Source organism: Sorex fumeus, unplaced genomic scaffold (assembly GCF_029834395.1).
Source record: "Sorex fumeus unplaced genomic scaffold, SorFum_2.1 ptg000014l, whole genome shotgun sequence".
Lineage (NCBI taxonomy): Eukaryota > Metazoa > Chordata > Mammalia > Eulipotyphla > Soricidae > Sorex > Sorex fumeus.
Window position 1 is genome coordinate 14,020,052 of NW_026606071.1, and position 18,606 is coordinate 14,038,657.

Genomic DNA, 18,606 nt, shown 5'->3' on the forward strand with positions numbered 1-18,606 from the left:
CTTGCCTTGCATGTGGCTGATCCTGGTTCAACCCCTGGCACTATAAGGAGTGATTCCTGATAGGGCAGGAAAGATAGTATAACAGGTAAGGTGCTTGCCTTGCATGTGTCTGACCTGAGTTCAATCCCTAGCATCCCATATGGTTCATTGAGCAGTGCCAGAAGTGATTCCTAAATTCAGGATCCAGAAGTAACCCCTTGGCACTGCCAGCTGTGCCTCCCACCTGCAAAAAAAAAAAAGTGATACCTGAGCACAAAGACAGGAGTAATTAAGACCTGAGGACCACTGGCTGTGATAAAAAAACCCAAACTAATAATAATATTAACAACAATTATTGCTTCAGAGAGCTATCAAACTGGGCCACAACTGTAAGAGGTCCAGTTTCAATCGCCTGCACTACAAGATCCCTGAGCACTGCTGGGTCAGGCCAAAAACAATAGTAATAACTTTTTGAAAAAAACTCAATTCTTACATATAGAATATCACATAGGTTATATTTATTTCTCAGACATTGACAAAGATGTTTAACAGAGTAGTCTACTTGGCTTAAGGAAACTCTGCCTTACCACTTATTACTCCATTACTATGTAAGGTAAAGGCCCTCCCGTTGTTCATAGATTTGCTCAAGCGGGCCCAGTAACGTCTCCATTGGAGATTTTGTTGTTACTGTGTTTGGCATATCGAATACATCACGGGTGGCTTGCCAGGCTCTGCCTTGCGGGCGAGATACTCTTGGTAGCTTGCCGGGCTCTCCGAGAGGAGCAGAGGAATCGAACTCGGGTCGGCCATGTTGGCAAGGCAAACACCCTACCGCTGTGCTATCGCTCCAGCCCCCATTACTATGTAGGAACCAATAAATTCAACTTTTTCCTGAATTAGGTAATTCAGATTTAATGTATATAATTCTACTAAGAGATCCAGTTTTTTGTTTGTTTTGATTGCATTTCCCTGATAAGTGATGCAGAGTATTTTTTCTGTATATCTTTTGGCCATCTGTATGTCTTCTTTGGAGAAATCTCTGTTCATCTCTTTCCTTCATTTATGATGAGGTTGATTTGTGCACAATATTAGAAAGGAATCTGAATTAACTTTGGGTATATGACCAACCAGTTTTCTCAGCACCACTTGCTGAAGAGGTTTTCCTGGCTCCACTTCATATTTTTTTTGCTCCTCTCCTTATCAAAGATTAACTGCCCATATGTCTGAGAATCTATCTCTGGACTCTGAATTCTGTTCCATTGATCTGAGAGTCTAACCTTATTCCAGTACCACATGGTTTTGATTACTCCAATTTTATAGTATAGTTTGATGATAAGGAAATAGAAGCCTTCCATCTTCTTTTTCCTAGGATTGCTTTGGATATTCAGAGGAGCTTGTTACTCCATATAAATTTTGACAGCATTTCATCTGTACCACTGCACTGTCCTCCCGTTGTTCATCCATTTGCTTGAGTGGGCCCAGTAACATCTCCATTGTGAGACTACTTGTTACTGTGTTTGGCATATCGAGTACATCACAGGTAGCTTGCCAGGCTTTGCCATGCAGGCGGGATACTCTCAGTAGCTTGCTGGGTTCTTCGAGAGGGGCGAGAAGGTGTTTTTAAAAAATATCATGGGGCCAGGTATGAGATGGCCATGACGGGGCAACTGCAGTCTCATGGGAAGAGGGGCGGTACTGGCTCGTCCTTCACGTCCTACCAAGGTCACAAGTTGCCCCCCATCAGTGGCTTTCCAGCACAGCCATAACACCAGATGCACAGAAACCAATCTCGTAATTATCTGGCTCTTTGCAGAAATCTAAAATCATTATATGAGTCTTATAACCAGCTATAGAAAACAAAGTATTTCACAATGCCTTTTCAGCAATTCTGATTGTTGGGGGGTAAATTCTAAATAATAATGGTGAATCTTTTGTCAAAATAATGAATGTAATCAATGTAGAGAAGAGTTAAGTAGAAATCATCTGCCTCAAAGGCATTGGGAAGGGTGGGAGGGGGGTATATTGCGGTTCTTGGTGGTGAAAAATGAGTACAGGTGAAGGGAAAGGTGTTTGATCATTGTATGACTGAGACTTAAACCTGAAAGCTTAGTGACTTTATCCACAGTGATTCAATAAATAAATATAAGAAGAAAAAAATAAATAAAATTATGACAAAAAAAAGTAAGGTGGAATTCATGCTCAATTCAATCAGCGAATGAGTGGCTGAATAAATAGCAGTACTCCTACATAAAAAATATCATGGGTATTTTTTAATAGGGGCTCAGTTGAATCCCATTATTTAGCTTTGGACAATATTCTCATTCATGATAATTCTCAATAGGTATTCGAAGGAACTTTCCTAATAATAATTAAAGCCATTTACCACAAGCAATGTGAAAAACCCTGGTCAGTTATGAGAAACAAAAGCCTTCCTTCTAAAATCAGCACAAGATGAGGTTGCTCACTCTCACCACTTCTATATTTATCCTTCTGCCTCCCAACTCACACGGGGTAATGGCAAGAATTTCTCCATTTCCTTGCTAGCGTTCAGTAAATCACTGGAAGTCTATGCTGTAGCTATGTTTAAAGTCATCTAGATCAGGAAAGAAGAAAGGGCCAGAGCGGTAGTATAGGGATAGGGTGCTTGCCTTGCTCACAGCTGTCCTCAGATTCATCCTTGGCATCACATATAGTCCCCTTGGCACCTCCAGGAGTGATCCCTGAGCACAAAGCCAGGAGTAATCCCTGGGCACTGCCGGGAATGGTTCAAAAAACAAACATATACAAACAAATGTCAAACTCTAACTATATTCTAGGTGGCATGATATCAAAGAAATCCTAAAAACCTCACCATAAAAGCTCCTAGAAACAATGGATTGTACAGTAAAGTTGCAGGCTACAAAAATCAAGTCACAGAAATCCATAGTTTTTCTAGAAAGAAATCTTAAAAAGCAATACCATTCACAATGGGCTGGAGCTATAGCACAGGGGGTAGGGCGTTTGCCTTGCTAGGCGGCCAACATGGCTGACTGGAATTCGATTCCTCTGCCCCTCTCGGAGAGTATCTCGCCCGCACAGCAAAGCCTGGCAAGCTCCCCGTGATGTATTCGATATGCCAAACACAGTAACAAGTCTCACAATGTTACTGAGCCTACTTGAGCAAATCGATGAACAACAGGAGGACAGTGACAATGACCATTCACAATTTGTGCCTCCAAAAACCAAGCTCCTGGGAATCAGTTTAACAAAAGTGGTGAAATACATAAATAAAACGATAAAGCACTACCAAGAAAAATGAAAAGGGCACGAGGAAACGGAAACACATACCCTGTTCATGGATTGGAAAGATTAATATAGAAGAATATTTTATAGATGAAATATTCCATCAATGTATTGTAAATTGTGGTACCAAAAATAAAATAAATCAGTTTTTTTTTCTAAAGAAAAATTTTTCTCCATATGGTTGTAATAGGAAAGACAGATATAGCAAGGATGTCATCTTGCTCTAGCTGAGGCCACAAGATAAGGCCTGCAGATGGCTAGTACATGCTCCACCAGGAGCAGCCCCTGGCTGAACGCTAGCAAGGAAATGGAGAAATTCTTGCCAATACCCCATGTGAGTTGGGAGGCAGATTCTACCAAGATATCTAGAAAGGAGCACAGCCCTGCCAACACCTTGACTTTAGTAGGGAAAGTCCAAATTAGATTCTGGTCCCACTATCTGGGTTCATGACTCATCAAGAGAGTAAGACAGTTTTTATTATTTTTAAACCCTTCGTTTTAGAGAGCAACGATGTAAGAAAGATAATACAGGGCTCAGAGAGATGACTCAATTTGCTGAGCATATACTTTGCATGTAGAAGACCTGGGTACAATCACTGGCACTGCATATGATCACAGAAGTATAGATGGGAATAGCCCCTGAGCACTGTTGGGTATATCTCCCAAAGCATCATAAATATATAAACTAACACAATAGCATTGTTACAAAAACCATAGTGTCTGGGAAGAGAGCTCCAGCTCCAGTAGAGGCCTTGATTTCTGTGCCTGGTATAGCCTGTCCCCCACACCCTCCAATTCCACCTACTGTAGCCTCGTGATTGCAGAACCCCACTGAGCCCATATAGCAACAATACTCAAGCACATCAGTGGGCCTGAGAATTGCTGGTAGTACTCCAGATTCCAGAAGACTGTTGGGTGTGCCTCCCATTAAACACGTTTAATAAGTTTTTTGAAAAAACACATTTGGGGGCTGGATGATGATAATGGAATTAAGGCGCATGCAGTGCATGCAGCTGAACCAGTTAGATTCTCAGTACCTGATGTGGAGGCCACTGGTCCTGCCAGGGTGGCCCAGGTGGTCCACAGCACCACAGGACATAAGCAGCTCACCCTGGGCTCACCACTGAACTATCTGAACTAGTTGGTTAAGAATCACCAGAAGTTGGCCCCTGGGCCTCCTGAGTACCACTTGGGAGGTGCCTAAAAATAACTTATCAAAAATTCAGAGGGCAGAGGATGTGGTGCAGTGGTAGAGTTCATGCCTAACATGTACAAAACCCATGGTTTGATCCCCACCACCACCACCACCACAACCACCACACACACACACACACACACACACACACAAAGGATGTGGGTGAAACATTTATATCTAGCAAAGTTATCTTTCAGAAAGGCTATAGACATTTGGTTATAAACCCAAGAACTTAGATAATTTTGTTTCAATCAATCCTTTGTTGAGGTATCTATAAGAATAGAAGTTAGCACTGGCTAAATAATTTTTCCCATTCTATGGTCTTTCTCTGTATTTTGGTCACCATTTCTTTTGAGGTGCAGAAGCTTCTTAGTTTAATGTAGTCACATTTGTTTATCTTTGTTTCCAATTGCTTGGTCAGTGAGCCAGGAGGATTGGTCCATGGTTGGAAGCCTGCCTCAAGTGCTGGGGGAGAAGGCAGTTGGACTTGAGAAGGAACCACAAAGTCAATGATGGTTGGAGGGATTGCTCAGGATGGGAGACGTGTGCTGAAAGTAGATTAGGGGCCAAACATGATGATCTCTTAGAATCTGTACTGTAAACCAAGATTGCCCAAAGTAGAGAGAGAATAAGAAGGAAATTTCCTGCCAGAGAGGCTGAGGGTGGGGTGGGGGTGGCAGGATGGATACCGAGGACATTGGTGGTAGAAAATGCCTACTGGTGGAGGGATGGGTATTCAATCATTGTATGACTGAAACTCAATCATGAAAGCTTTGTAACTATCTCACAGTGATTCAATTAAAAATTTTTTAAAATAAAAATAAAAAATTTTAAAAATAAAAATATACTTTTTTAAAATATATATATTTAAAAAAGAAGTCAGCATTGTTTTACTGTGAAGGACAAGATAGTAAAACATAAGATCAATAAATTGAGAGAAACTTATGGTGTTTGTCATAATATTATCCTTTGGAAAGCCAAATATAATATTATCCTTTGGAAAGCCAAATATAATAATATCCTTTGGAAAGCCAAATATAATATTATCCTTTGGAAAGCCAAAATGGGGATAGAGGGGACTTTTCTCAATATAGTTAAAGCCATCTACCACAAGCCTACAGCAAGCATCGTCCTCAATGGTGAAAAACTGAGGGCCTTCCCTCTAAGATCAGGGACGAGACAAGGATGCCCACTCTCTCCACTGCTGTTCAATATAGTATTGGAAGTACTTGCAATAGCGATTAGGCAAGAAAAGGATATTAGGGGCATCCAGGTAGGAAAGGAAGAAATCAAGCTCTCACTATTCGCAGATGATATGATACTATACTTAGAAAACCCTAAAACCTCTATCAAGAAACTTCTAGAAACAATAGGCTTGTATAGTAAAGTGGCAGGTTATAAAATCAATGCCCAAAAGTCCATGGCTTTCCTATATGCAAATAGTGAAAGAGAAGAAAAAGACATGAAGAAAACAATCCCATTCACAATTGTGCCCCAGAAAATCAAGTACTTAGGAATCACCTTAACTAAGGAAGTAAAGGACCTGTACAAAGAAAACTACAAAACTCTACTTCAGGAAATAAAAGAGGATACGAGGAAATGGAAAAATATCCCCTGTTCATGGATTGGGAGAATTAACATTGTCAAAATGGCAATACTTCCCAAAGCACTGTATAAATTCAACACAATCCCTATTAGGATACCCATGACATTCTTCAAAGAATTGGAGCAAACACTCCTGAAATTCATATGGAACAATAAACCCCCACGAATAGCTAAAGTAATTCTTGGGAAAAAGAAAATGGGAGGAATCAACCTCCCTAACTTCAAACTCTACTACAAGGCAGTAATAATTAAAACAGCATGGTACTGGAACAAAGGCAGAGCTGTAGACCAATGGAACAGGGTCGAATATACTGACGTCCCCCCCCACAAGTACACGAGCATCTAATCTTCGATAAGGGGGCAAGAAAAGTGAAGTGGAGCAGGGAAAGCCTCTTTAAAAAATTATGCTGGCAAAACTGGACGGCTATATGCAAAAAAATGGGCTCAGATCTCTGCCTAACTCCATGTACAAAAGTAAGATCTAAGTGGATTAAAGACCTCAACATCTGACCGGAATCTATAAGATACATTGAGGAAAATGTTGGCAAAACCCTTCATGACATAGAAGCTAATAGTGTCTTCAAAGATGTCACACCGCTGGCCAAGCAAGTGAAAACAGAGATAGATAAATGGGACTATCTTAAACTAAGAAGCTTCTGCACCTCAAAAGAAACAGTGACCAAAATACAAAGACAGTCAACTGAATGGGAAAGGATATTCGCCAACTACACATCTGATAAGGGGTTAATTTCAAGGATATACAAAATACTGGTTCAACTCCACAAAAAAGAAAACATTCAACCCCATCAAAAAATGGGGAGATGAAATGAATAGAAACTTTGACAAAGAAGAAATCCGAATGGCTAAAAGACACATGAGAAAATGTTCCACATCATTAATCATCAGGGAGATGCAGATCAAAGCCACAATGAGGTATCACCTCACACCACAGAGACTGGCCCATATGCACAAGAACAAAAGCAACCGGTGCTGGCGCGGATGTGGTGAGAAAGGGACACCCCTTCACTGTTGGTGGGAATGCCGACTGGTTCAGCCCTTCTGGAAAACAGTATGGATGATTCTCAAAAAACTAGAAATTGAGCTCCCATTTGACCCAGCAATACCACTCCTGGGAATATATCCCAGAGAGGCAAAAAGTATAGCCGAAGTGACATCTGCAATTGTCTGTTTATTGCAGCACTCTTTACAATAACCAGAATCTGGAAAAAACCTGAGTGCCCGAGAACAGATGACTGGTTGAAGAAACTCTGGCACATTTACACAATGGAGTACTATGTAGCTGTTAGAAAAGACGAAGTCATGAAGTTTACATACAAGTGGTACTACATGGAAAGTATCATGTTAAGCGAAATGACTCAGAAAGAAAGGGATAGACATAGAAAGATTGCATTCATCTGGGGAACATAAAGTAACAAAATAGGAAACTAACATCCAAGTATGGCAGAGATTAGTACCAGGAATTTTACTCAATGACCCGGAGGACAACCACACATGTTAGGGGAAGGGGGAGCTCAGAAAGAGAAGGGAACACCAAATAAAGGGTGTTGGGTGGATCCGCCCATGATGGGAGAGCATGCTGAGGGTAGACTGTCGACCAAGCATGATTGCCACTCAATGCCTCTTTTGCCGACCATGGCACTCAAAAGGAGAGAGAGGGAAATGCCCTGCCACAGAGGCACGGTGGGATAGGGGCTGGGGGGGGGAGGGGATGCTGGGATCCGTGGTGGTGGGAAATGCGCACTGGTGGAGGGATGGGTGTTTGATCATTGTATAATCGAAACCCAAGCACAAAAATGTGTAAGTCTACAACTGTACCTCATGGTGCCTCACTATTAAAAAATAAATAAATATAAAAAATAATAAAAATAAAAATTTTTAAAAATAAAAATATACTTTTTAAAAATATATATATATTTAAAAAAGAAGTCAGCATTGTTTTACTGTGAAGGACAAGATAGTAAAACATAAGATCAATAAATTGAGAGAAATTTATGGTGTTTGTCATAATATTATCCTTTGCTTTTGTTTATATCCCCTAAAAAATGGGGGGGGGTGGAACTCTTGGTTCATGAGTCATACAAAAATAAGCTATGAATCAGATTTGACTTACAGGCTTTTATTAAGCAACCGCTATTTTTATAAAAATAACCTAATCGAACCAAGTAGTCACTGGGAAAATTTAAGGCAAAGGACTGACAGAATGAAAATTTAACAATAAATAGCCAGGATGAGAATGTAACAATTTAACAATAAAGCAAAGGTCAGGATGAGAATGTAAACATGGACAAATGGTACAAACCATAAAAAAAAATAGAACTGCAAGGACAAAAATGATAGAAGGGAGCACGAAAGAGAAATAGAACACGACTATTGCTGTGGAGAACTTGGAGGCTCTAAAGAGCAGAAAATGGGGTGAAAGGGAGGGGCATGGGGCATCAGGGGAAGGAGGAGAGTGTACGGTGATGAGTGTGGTATTGGAATTACATACACGAGAGACCCGTAACAGTATTGTAAATCAGACACACACTCTCTCTATATATATATGTATATATTTATATATATTTATTTATATATTTATATGTTATCTATCTATCTATCTATCTATATATATACATATATATTTGCTTTTTGAGTCACACCTGGTGATGCACAGAGGTTACTCCTGGCTCTGCACTCAGGAATTACTCTTGGTGGTGCTTGGGGGAACCATATGAGATGCGGGGAATTGAACCCAGGTTGGTCGCGGCAAGGAAAACGCCCTACCCGCTGTGCTATCGATCCATCCCCTCACTCAATATTTTAAGGTAAAGAACAGAAAACAAATTTTATAAGACATAAAACAAAAGTTTAAGTAAGTAAATTAGACTGAGGGATTTGTTTGTTTTACATATAAAAGGTAAATTCTAGAATAAAACCACAAATCCTCCTAATACACACACACAGAACTATAGAGAGCAATGACATACATTTCAGAAAAATGATTTCCAGTTTGGTTCACAAAGCAGTAACAATTATCAGCTATAGCCAAGAGGTTTGACTACTTAAGCAAAGACTCAGAAAGGCTGAAGAAGCATACAGGAGTGGACAAGGGTATTCAAGACAGAGATCAGGAGTGGTGAACATAACATCAGATAAAGCTGAGTTCAACTGCCAAAGAATTAAAATAACAAAGCAAGACACTTGTTAATCCTGAAACTCACTGCTTTCAATGAAGACATAATCAGTCTATACAACACATAACAAAGCCAACTGACAAGAACAAGACTGGGCAAGGCTCACAGGTTTTTCTACCATCAGAGCCCAGTTAGATTTAGGCAGTTTTTTCCTGACCCTGACATGAAAGGAAGAACAGTCCAAAGCGGCAGCTCCCACATCGTTTCTGCAAGATGACACAGAAACGAAAGGGGCCAGATGGCTGCAGAACTGATAATTCAATTCCCTGCCAAGCCAATGTCAGGTGACAGCTTAGAGGCTTGTAATTTGCAGCCCTATCCAAGCATCACACCTCAGCAGGGCCCAGGAGAGGATGTAAAACGGTCTCTTGCTCACATTTTTGAGAGACAGGGAAGGCGGTGAGAAGTGGTCCAGAGCAGTACCCCAGTGTCTGCCCTCATATTCTGAGGTGATTCCATTCGATTCTGCCAAGATTCAGATCAGTTGTACTCAACCTTTGCTACCATGGTCAATAAGGTTGTTGGGCCAGTATAGGGTCATTCTCCTGTAAGACTGAGGGTAGGTAAGATAGAGAAGAAACCGCTATGATGATAATAACTGGGAATGATCACGCTGGACAAGATCTGAGGGTTAAAAGTAGGTAAGGGATATTCTTGATATCCTTTCAGTATCAATACTGAAAACTACAATGCCCCAAAAGTGGGGAGTCGGGGGGAGAGAGAAAGAGACAGAGAGAGACAGAGAGAAAAGAGAGAGAGAGAGAGAGAGGAGAGAGAGAGGAGAGAAAGGAGAGAGAGGCACCTGCATAGAGGCACGCAAGGGGTGGCGGGTTGGGAACCTGGGGACACTGGTGCTGGGAAATGTACACTGGTGGGGAGATGGTGTTGGAATACTGTATGACTGAAATCCAATCACGAACAGCTTTGTAATGCTCTCTCTCTCTCTCTATATATATATATATAGATATGTATATATATACATATTCAAAAGGAGTTGGTGTCTTTACTAAGGAGTCTTTCTGAAGGGCTGATGTGGCTGCGGAAATTTCTAGAATGCAGGCATGCTCAGAGCCTAGAGGGAGCATGTGAAAATAAGTGGGAAACTGCCAAAGGACTGGGGAGGTCTGGCCCGCTTGGAGTCAGTAGAGCTGGCTGCAGAGGAGTAAGGATGAAGTGGAAGCCTCAACACCTGTTTGTCACCACGTCCAAACATTGACTAGCAAAGACTAACGGCTGCAGCTATACTTCTACCTTCTAACTGCCACACAAATGCCCTAGAAGACACGAATTCTGAATCACAGTGGAAGGGAATTCAGAAAAATATTTTAGATATTTTAGATGCCGGCTGCGCAACATCTTATTATCTTATTTTTCCTTTGGAGAACCTAGCAGGCTACCAACAGTATCTTGCCCGCATGGCAGAGTCTGACAAACTTCCTGTGTCGTACTCAATATGCCATATACCAGTAACAATGATGGGTCTCATTCTCCTGACACTGAAAGAGCATTGAAATGGCTCTTTTAAAACCTCAGGGCTAGGAAGAAGGATATGTTACTGGTGCCTGCTCGAGGAAATCGACGAACAACAGGATGATCATGATCATGATTTTAGATGAATGAAATATAGTTCGAACCCCATGCAGGTATATAAACGGCCTGTGGGGAGCCTGCCCTGTATTTTGATTGGGTGGGGACATCACGGCTGTGTTCCCTTAAAAATAATTCACTAGCCCCCACATTTATGAAATGAACTACTTTTCCCTAAGTAAATTAGGCTTTCACGAAGAAGCTCATTTGAAAGAGAGAAGCATGAAGTAAAGTTACCATGACTGAACTAAGTCGATACTGGCGAGAAACAGCAAAGGAACAAATTCCAAAAATTGTCACCACTGGAATTGAGCATGCAGTAAAGGCAGCGTGAATCAAGTTAACAAAAATCTCTCTCTTCTTGAGCGAAAGTGCTTGAATTTACCTTTTTCAGCACAAATGGTCTGTAACCAAATAGGGGTGGTTGTCAACTGTGTTCCTTGGCATTTGCTGGCAATAAAATGAGTCATTAAGGTTGGGGTGAGGACATGTTGGCAGGGCGGGGAGGGTGCTCCCAAGCTCTGCTCACGAGGCCTGGAGGCTCGTCCCAGCAATTCTTGGTTAACAGGGCCCACGGCAAAGTTCTCACCACAGAGACACCTTCTGGAAATTAACAGGTTCATCATAAGGTAACTCAAGTACAAGTTTGTTTTTAAGTCACAGAGACACGTAAGTTAATTCAGAATGACGGATGAATCATGATTACTTTATACCAGTAACTCTTGGCCTGGCTCTTCCTCAGAAGAGATCTTTTGTTTTTTGTTTGGGGACCAGCTGTGCTGATCCCTGACTCTGTGACCAGGGATCATTCCTAGCGGGGCTTGAAGACCATGGTACGTGCCAGGGATTGAACTGGGGTCAGCCTCATGGTCTCTGTGCAAGGCAAATGCTTTCTCCAGCCCCAATACTGAGATTTTTTTTTTTACCACCTCTCCAGTATAGGAAAAGACCTGAAGGTGCTCTCTGGTCTGGACTCAAGTGGAGATCAAGAGTTCACCTCTGCAGGGACAGACATAGAAAGATTGCACTAATCTGTAGAATATAAAATAACAGAATGGGAGACTAACAGCCAAGACTAGTAGAGATAAGGACCAGGAGGTTTGCTCCATGACTTGGAAGTTGGCCGCACATGCTGGGGGAAAAGGGCAGCTTAGATAGAGAAGAGGATACCAAGTAAAGGGTGTCTGGAGACCCTTCTTGGGATGGGAGATGCATGCTGAAAGTAGACTATAGACCGAACATGCTGGCCCAATACCTCTATTGCAAACCACAACACCCAAAATGAGAGAGAGTGAACAAAAGGGAATGCCCTGCCACATATGTAGGGTGGGGGGTGGGTGGGGGGGTGGAGGTGGTGGGAGAGATACTGGGATCATTGGTGGTGGAGAATGGGCACTGGTAGAGGGATGGGCACTCAATCACTGTATGACTGAAACTCAAGCAAGAAAGTTTGTAAGTCTGTAACTGTATCTCATGGTGATTCACTAATAAAATATTTAAAAAAAAAAAAGAGTCCACCTCTGCAGTCTGACTCCAGTCCATTTCCTGACAGCCCCTCAGCACATTTGCCTCTGCCCATTACCGAGAATGTCAGCAGCAATAAGACACCCAGCAAAGGTGAGACACGAGGGGCTCATGGGCACCTGATTTCTAGTGCAGTTGACTCAGGTGTTGACAGCCCTTCCAAACCCTTTCAGTGCTATTCCTCTCCTCAGGTGTGGGACGGGCTAAACAAGCTGCCCTACAGATTCTCTGATTTGCTGTGATAAAGTCATGGCTTGCCCTTTGTCCATGAAGAGGAGCTGGAGCCACAGTTGTCTCTTGCCTCTTGAGAGATCTAGAGGATGCCAGCACTTCCAACTTGCACATTTTCCCTGACACTGGGTTAACAAGCAAGTTTGTGACACGTCCTCATCTTCATGACAAGGTTTCCTGGCTCCTGTGGGACTGGACTCATGGTGTAATGCAGAGGAAAAAGCTTGCCCCGAAATCCTTCAGCAGGGAGGCGCACTTGCCCAAATCCCTACATTGTCATTCCTTACAAAATCTCAAAAGAGGTTTAAATCCATCTCTGTTAACCAGGGAGGTAGCTGGAAGGGCTGGCGTGCAGGCCTGGCATGCAAGAGGCCCTAGATCTAGCTGGGCACTTCATTCCCCACCGCTGGGCGTGGCCCTGGTGGCCTCTAGTACTGCTGCGTCTGAACCCAAATACCAAACTATTATCACAACCTCAACCTCCACAGCCTCCCCAGAACCCTCTGTCCCCTGAGCACCATTAGGGAGCCTCCTACCCCCAGCCTCACTCCAACAAAAAACTAGTTCTTTTTGTAAATCACGCACAAATGTTTGCATAAAATTTTCTAAAAAATGTCTCCCTCAAGCTCTTGGTCTCTGAGAAGACTCGCCTCATTTCTCGAGATCCTACCCGTACCTCAGCAGCTCCATTTATGCGTGTGAAGGCCTTGGTTTTGTGCCAGCTTGTTCCAGTGGCTGTTGTTATTGGCTTGTTCCCTCATTTTTGTCAGTCCAAAGGGAGATGAGGTTGCTCTGTCATCTGCTGGGATCTTCCCCAAGCCCCAGGATTTTCCTTTCTTCAACACAATCCTATTTTCTCTTGTTTTATATTGCCATAAAATGGGGGAAATGGATACATCTTGATTCTACCCATAAAGTAAAAAGAAAATATCACATATACAAATGACCAAGCCTTGTTTCCAAATTAAAGAATGCCTATAGTAGGTAAAAAAAAATGATATGGGTTTTGGTGTTTTAGTGGCCAAAGGAGATGACAAAAGCTATTCAGAGAAAGAAAAAACACAAAATGCTTATAGACATAGAAGGTAAATTTCAACCATAGCACTCTGCAAATGCAACAACCACTTTTGGAGAAAGAAAAGGTAAAGTTTGAAGTGGACAGGGACACAGGACACAGGACACAGGGACACATCTTTCCACAGCCACTGGCAGCACATATTAAAATGAATTAAGTGGTGGAGCCCTAGATATTAAGTGCCTTGCACACAGCTGACCCAGGTTCTATTCCCAACACTGCTATGGTCCGCCAAGCACCACCAGGAGTGATTCCTGAGAGATAGGAGCACGCTACGAACACTTCAGGTTCCCACAACCGCCACCCCTTCAATAAAATACGTAAGTGGCTGTCAAATAATTCCGACTCTCATTGACCGCACGCACTGCTTTTCCTTGTCCCTTAGAATGGCTAAGCAGGCCCCACACATCCTAGAAGAAAAAACTTTAGGTCTTTCCACAGAAATCCACACAAATTTGCACAGCAGAACACGAACGTGTTAGCTAGCTAACCTATCTCTTTTTTCAGACTTACACTTGTAAAAAAAGTGAAGTTGGAAAGAAAAAGAATACGAAGGAGCACCAGGTCTGGTGAGAAACCTATGCTGACATTAAACGCTGCTGAATTATCAGGATATTTTTGGACGCTGAAAATGCAGAAATTAAGTCAAAGTGAACTTTCACTCACCCAAAAGCTGGTTTGAAGCTGTATCTGTGCAATGACTAAGGCAGTGCTGTCTAACCGTTTTCACCCCGTGGCCAGGGGTGAAAACTTGTAGGCTCACAGGGGGCTGTGGGATTGGCTGATTGGGTAAACAGGAGACATGAACGCCAGGCTCGCAGCTGGAGACCTTTAAAGGTTGGGAAGTTCTGTGAATTCAGGCTCCCTCTAGTGGTGAGAATTATATCTTTCCTTCCATATCTTTGGGCAGATAAAGGCAGCAGCAGAAACAGATGCATTTGTGCCTCCTGCATAGCACACAAAAACTGAGCATCTAAATGTAAATGAGGGAAGTAATTCTGTAAGTGAGGTATTTGAAAAATACTTCTGCCAACTATCTACAGGGATGAGGAGATAGTAAAACAGGGAACACCGGGTTTGCTGTACCCAACGCTAACTAGCATTGGAAGGAATCTTAGTTCTTAGAATTGGATGTGCATGACATGTAGCCTTGATTTCTGGATTCTTTTGTGGGGAGTGGTCATGACTGAAAAATGAGCAGCTAGAAACCCATCAGGGCTTCAGCTGACAGCTAATAATGATAAGAGCTTTTTGAATGAGTGTCCAAATGTGAATGGGGATGCTGAAATCTTTTCTATCCAAATTCACACACATAAAAAATTAATAATTTTGAAAGTTGGCAAAATTGTACTAAAACAATGAAATAATCAATTTCCAAATCTACAGAAAAGTGCTTCCATCTACTGCATTAAAAAATAAATCACGGTTCACGCCCTACTGAGATCACGGGTTGCCCCCCACGAGCAGATCTCAGGCATGGCCATGGCTCCAGAAGCACAAGGACTTAATGCAGAGCCCTGTAGCTTTCAGCAGAAAAGTGAATGGACTATGTGTTAATCCACGGCACCATGCCTGCCCGGAGGGGAAAGGGTGTTGCTCCCTTCGGCCTTTTTCACTCTGGAAAGCAAGATGGCGGCCTCATCGGAACTTTTTGGAAAGCCAGGTTTGAGCTGGTGGTGATGGGGCAACTGAAACCTCATGGGAAGGGGGCGTTCCCGACTCATCCTTCACGCCCTACTGAGGTCATGAGTTGCCCCCCACAAGCGGCTCTCCGGCACGGTCATGGCTCCAGAGCCACAGAAACCAATCTCGTAATTATCTGGCTCTCGGCAGAAATATTTCCAGGCTTAATAAGTAAAATATCAGAAATCCAAAATCGCACGGCTGCTATTGCGGCCATGTGACATCATTTGGTTCTAGTAACCAGCTGTAGAAAACAAATTATTTCACAATGCTTTTCAGCAGGTCTGATTTGGGGGTAAGGTAAAGGTAAAGGCCCTCCCGTTGATCGTCGATTTGCTCGAGCGGGCCCAGAAACGTCTCCATTGGAGACTTTGTTGTTACTGTGTCTGGCATATCAAATACTCTCGGTAGCTTGCCGGGCTCTCCGAGAGGGGCGGAGAAATCGAACTCGGGTCGGCCATGTTGGCCGCTTGTAAGGCGAATGCCCTACCCACTGTGCTATCGCTCCAGCCCGATTTGGGGTGTAAACTCTAAACAATAATGGTGCATCTTTTGTCGAAACAATTAATCTAATCAAAGTAGATAGAGTGTTAATTAGAATTCATCTGCCTCACAGGCATTGAGAGGGGCGGGAGGGGGGTATATGGGATTCTTGGTGGTGAAAAATAAGTACTGGTGAGGGGAAATGTGTTTGATCATTGCATGACCGAAACTTAAACCTGAAAGCTTTGTAACTTTTCCCACAGTGATTCAATAAAAAAAAATTTTTTTTAAAAATCACTGCAGGACAGAGGAGAGATAGCCCAAAGGAGAAGAGCATACTTGAAGTTTTGAATTTGATCCTCAGCTGAATGCCCGACCTTCAGTACTGGAGAGAAGGCCCTATACTGGGCCAAGAAGTACCTAAACTCCAGGCGACACACCAAACCCTTAGGTCTAGAGTGCTGGGCTAAGTGTGACCCTCAGATCTCAGAACACTGTTGGGAAAGTCGCTCTAAATTAATACAGGGGTTATTGCTTCTGCTGAAGCAACAGTTTTCACTCAATTCTCTTTCACTGTAACACTGTCTTCCGCTATGCTGGTATTCCTCACTCAAAAGCTCTTGCTCCACGTCTAGACTGAGGCTCAAGGATAAAGCAAAGTGTATACTTTGTGTGTGTGTGAGGGTCTGAGTTTGATACTGCAAAAAGAGAAAAAATAGGGTTGGAGCGAGAGCACAACAGGTAGTGCGTTTGCCTTGCACTACCGACCGGTAGTTCGGCCGACCCGGGTTCGATCCCCAGCATCCCATATGGTCCCCTGAGCACCGTCAGGGGTAATTCCTGAGTGCAGAGGCAGGAGTAACCCCTGTGTATTGCCGGGTGTGACCCAAAAAGAAAAGAAAAAAAGAGAGAAAAAACAAAAAAGGAATGAGTGGAGGGGAAAACTAGGAGGGTCTCAGTTCCTTCACTGACTTTTAACCACTCAAATTCTTTTTTGCCCTACACTTTTTTCTTTGGCTTATTTATCTATTGCCTATATGCTCTGCAGTTCCTAAAATTTTTCAGTCTTGTGTCATCTCTTCCCTCATTCTCTTTGATCTTGAGTTCATACCGCATTACAATTTCTTGCTGTTTTCTTTGGGTTTTGAAACCTCTTGTCTCTGTAGACCAGTATTGTGTCTAGTTGACAGCTTTTTTCACAACTTCAAGCTACATCTGAGCTGATAAATGGCCCAGTGCTTTTCAAGGAGCCTAGAGCCGAAGTCTGTCAGAGCAAGGCTGGAAAACAAGAACCAGACATCCACATTTGCAGAGCTCCTCCAGCAGGCAATTTTCTCCAGAGCTCCCCTTTGGGCTCGCACAGAGGATGTCAAATCAGCTTTGGAGTCTGATGATTCCTCCAGCCCACACCTGTCCCTCCCTTTGCCTTGCAAGTATTTCTCCACAAGTCACTTTCCTATAACACCTGCTTCCTGGAGCACCTCATGGGCTCGTTTGTTTATGTAAGAATCTACTTGGGAGGACATAGGATCATCTTAGAGAATCAACTGAGGAATTTAATTCTGGAGGAAGGAGCTCTGCAGGCAACTCTGCCAGCCTCATCTTTAAAGCATCGCATTCGTGTAGTTCCAAAGACACACACTCGCATCATCTTACAAATATTAAAAACAAAAGGAGAGATAATGATTGGCACAGCTTGGGTCAGGTTCAATTATCAGAAGACAGTAAGAGTTGGTCTCTATTAGGTGCATTTCCAGGAAAAAAGGAAATTGAGCTACTCCTCATTAAAAAACAAATGCTAATGCTTAAGGAAAGTTTCCAGTGTTCAGACAAAAATATAAATGAAGAATGCTATTAGAAAGATACATCTGAAGAGCTAGATGAGACACGGCTACCCAGAATCGGAGTAAGAACTGTCCTACATGTCCCCCAGTGACCACTGGAGACATCTGCATTCCCTCTCTACATATTCATATAGTCTACAATGAGCATCTTGCTAAAATTCTTCAGATACAATGAAAAAAATTATCAATTTTCTGTTAGTCATTTTCTTGAGAGAGTTTGTCAGTAGGATAGCAAAAGACTGAAGGAAACTTGTCTAATACTATATTTCTATATACTATATACCATCAAATTGTCTAATACTATATTTCTTTTTATAGTAATTGCCCTACCAATTCATACTAGTTTGCTGTTAGCTAAAGTCCCCAAAGGATCTTCATCAAGCTACTGGTAAATTAGTCACAATCTGTCACTGTCACCCCGTTGTTCATCGCTTTGCTCGAGCGGGCCCAGTGACATTGTGAGACTTGTTGTTACTGGGTTTGGCATACCGAATACATCACAGGGAGCTTGCCAGGCTTTGCCATGAGGGCAAGATACTCTCGGTAGCTTGCCGAACTCTCCGGGAGGGGTGGAGGAATCGAACTCGGATCGGCCCGGTCAGCTGCATGCAAGGCAAACGCCCTACCCGCTGTGCTATCGCTCCAGCCCAGTCACAATCTATATTTTAAAAATTGACAACTTAATCTTAATTGCACTTGGGTTGGGGGATTCACCTGAAGGTTACTGGGGGACCATGTAGTGATCTGGGATCAGACCTGGGGCTCTCACATGTAAAGCATATACTCCAACTCTCTGAGCCATCTCCCTGCCTTAGTGGAAAATTCTTTAATAAATTGTCACTTGTCATTTGTCTTTCATTTTTAATACTGTAACTTTCCATTTTCTCACATATAAATTTAGCCTTGTGTCTTCCCCTTTCCATT